This window comes from Eriocheir sinensis, chromosome 57 (genome assembly GCF_024679095.1).
Source record: "Eriocheir sinensis breed Jianghai 21 chromosome 57, ASM2467909v1, whole genome shotgun sequence".
Lineage (NCBI taxonomy): Eukaryota > Metazoa > Arthropoda > Malacostraca > Decapoda > Varunidae > Eriocheir > Eriocheir sinensis.
Genome location: NC_066565.1, coordinates 892,728 through 895,227, shown reverse-complemented (window position 1 = coordinate 895,227; position 2,500 = coordinate 892,728). Strand labels below are relative to the sequence as shown.

General features: G+C 46.4%; 1 protein-coding gene across 1 annotated transcript in view; it reads left to right on the top strand.

Annotated features, from left to right (window-relative positions):
• The window catches only part of LOC126984424 (actin-binding protein WASF1-like), a 6,948-nt gene that overhangs the window by 677 nt on the left and 3,771 nt on the right, over positions 1-2,500 (top strand). The window lies entirely within an intron of this gene.

Sequence of the window (2,500 nt, the reverse complement as noted above, 5' to 3'; positions counted from 1 at the left end):
GCCTTGGGCTGTGGTTTCTTTCTGTCCTGTCCTCCCTGGCCGGCACAACACTCACCCTGGGTCCAGCAGCCGGGCCAAAGTACAGAGGCATAACAATCTAGCGTTGCTGTGTCCACTAAGTAGGCTCATGGCTTTTCCCCACGTCCTAAACCATTGCCTCTCTCTGTGTCGCATCGCCCCATGTCCTAAAGTACCGCGTCCTAGTGTTTACATGTCCACTGAGCCGCGTGTCTCTCTCCCGCGTCATCACCAATGTCCTCTTAATCTCATGTCCTTCTTTGAATCATATTAGCATAACTACCCATGTCCTAAGGTTCCCATGTCCTTATTCTTCCTATGGTGTCCCTGTGTCCATCAGCGTGTTCAGCCTCCTTCTCCCCATGTCCTAATCTGTGTCTTTTTATCCTGAGGTCCTGTTTCAATACATGTCAAATTATCCCATGTCCAAATGTGGCTATGTCCTATTTTACCATGTCCCTGTTTTCATCTGTCTTCAAAAACATTTCCATGTGTCCTAATCCATCAATCCCCATGTCCTATTTAAACGTATGTCAAATTACCCATGTCCAAGTGACCATGTCCTAAATTACCATCTTTCTATGTTCACATGTCCATTAGCTGTCTTCAACCACCTTTCCACCATGTCCTAAACTATGTAATTTTAATCTCATGTTCCCTGTTTCAACCAATGTCAAATTACCCATGTCCAAAAGTAACCATGTCCAATCTCATCAACTTTCCGTCTCCCTGTGTCCAATTAGCCAGTTCACAATCCTTCCCCCATGTCCTAATCTACCCGGGACTATATTCTTGGTATAACCCCACGTGTCCAATCTTTCCCTATGTCCAAAGATACCCAATTTTTACAGCACAAACTGGATATGTGTTCCTTATGTGTTGTGTCCATTTCCCTGTGTCCCTGTGTCCAGTACGTGTCATATGTGTCCTTCCCCTGTATCCTACGTGTCCTGTCTTCATTAGCCGTGTCCCAGTCGCTAAAAGGGAAGGACATAATGTGTGCAAACGACGTCAAGTTCAAGGAAAAAAAATAGAAGTTGAGGAGAGAAAAAATTACCTTAAGTTGACAAGATTGTGTGTGTGTGTGTGTGTGTGTGTGTGTGTGTGTGTGTGTGTGTGTGTGTGTGTGTGTGTGTGTGTGTGTGTGTGTGTGTTATTTCCTTCTTTCCTTTTCCTCTTTTGATTCGTTTTTTTCCTTTCTTTCTTTCTTTCTTTCTTTCTTTCTTTCTTTCTTTCTTTCTTCCTTCCTTCCTTCTCTCCTTTCTCCCTTCCTTCCTTATCTCCTTCCTTCCTTCCTTTCTTCTCTCCTTCCTTCCTTCTCTCCTTCCTTCCTTCCTTCCTTCCCTCCTTTCTCCCTTCCTTCCTTATCTCCTTCCTTCCTTCCTTCCTTCCTTAATATTTCTTTCTTTCTTTCTCTCTTTCTTTCTTTCCCTTTCTTTCCTTTCCCCTTCTTCCTTCCTTTCTTCTTTCTCTTCAACCACCATCACCACTACCACCACCACCTCGTTTAGTACAAGAACCATACCAGACTCACTCTCGTTCACGCCCTTAATCCACTCACAAACTTAAGCCATGTCTCTCTCGCCCTTCTCTTCCCTTCAATTGCAAAAAGAATATAGGCTAACACAATACTGAACACCTTATGAGTGTTTTTTCAGGTTCATGGTGCAGAAGAAGGGTCAAATTATCACCAGGCTCATAACACTACCCATGGACATACTAACACAACCTCCACCAAAGCCTTGTCAAATTATCACCAGGCTCATAACACTACCCATGGACATACTAACACAACCTCCTCGGCCATTCCCTTCACCCATATCACAAGCTCTCCCTTCCTCGGCCATTCCCTTCACCCATATCACAAGCTCTCCCTTCCTCGGCCATTCCCTACACCCATATCACAAGCTCTCCCTTCCTCGGCCATTCCCTTCACCCATATCACAAGCTCTCCCTTCCTCGGCCATTCCCTTCACCCATATCACAAGCTCTCCCTTCCTCGGCCATTCCCTTCACCCATATCACAAGCTCTCCCTTCCTCAGCCATTCCCTTCGCCCATATCACAAGCTCTCCCTTCCTCAGCCATTCCCTTCGCCCATATCACAAGCTCTACCTTCCTCAGCCATTCACTTAACCAATATCACAAGCTCTCCCTACCTCGGCCATTCCCTTCACCCATATCACAAGCTCTCCCTTCCTCAGCCATTCCCTTCACCCATATCACAAGCTCTCCCTTCCTCGGCCATTTCCTTCGCCCATATCACAAGCTCTTCCTTCCTCGGCCATTCCCTTCACCCATGTCACAAGCTCTCCCTTCCTCGGCCATTCCCTTCACCCATATCACAAGCTCTCCCTTCCTCGACCATTCCCTTCACCCATATCACAAGCTCTCCCTTCCTCGGCCATTCCCTTCACCCATATCAAAAGCTCTCCCTTCCTCGGCCATTCCCTTAAGATAGATAGATAGATAGAGAGAGAGAG